Raw genomic sequence first — 231 nt, forward strand, 5'->3', positions numbered from 1 at the left:
GATTGAATAGCATTAAAAAGAGTTGCTGAGACTTCAGCTGCCATAATTCAAACAAAAACGTGTCCAAAAGGCATTACCAGGATTTTTCATGGTAATCATAAAACACCATGGTATTACCCTCTGATATCACCACCATTGCGACAGTACTTTTTGGTAAAGGTACTGATCCAGTATGCATATGGTTATGAATGATTATTAGATATGAGATTTATATGAATATTGCATGTTATT

At 33.8% G+C, this 231-nt stretch overlaps 1 protein-coding gene across 1 annotated transcript in view; it reads right to left on the reverse strand.

Annotated features, from left to right (window-relative positions):
• Positions 1-231, reverse strand: part of LOC107576468 (thrombospondin-type laminin G domain and EAR repeat-containing protein-like) — a 9,777-nt gene that overhangs the window by 6,742 nt on the left and 2,804 nt on the right. The gene's annotated exons all lie outside the window — the stretch shown is intronic.

The sequence above is a fragment of the Sinocyclocheilus grahami genome, unplaced genomic scaffold (assembly GCF_001515645.1).
Source record: "Sinocyclocheilus grahami isolate Dianchi unplaced genomic scaffold, SAMN03320097.WGS_v1.1 scaffold3742.1, whole genome shotgun sequence".
In the NCBI taxonomy this organism is placed as follows: domain Eukaryota; kingdom Metazoa; phylum Chordata; class Actinopteri; order Cypriniformes; family Cyprinidae; genus Sinocyclocheilus; species Sinocyclocheilus grahami.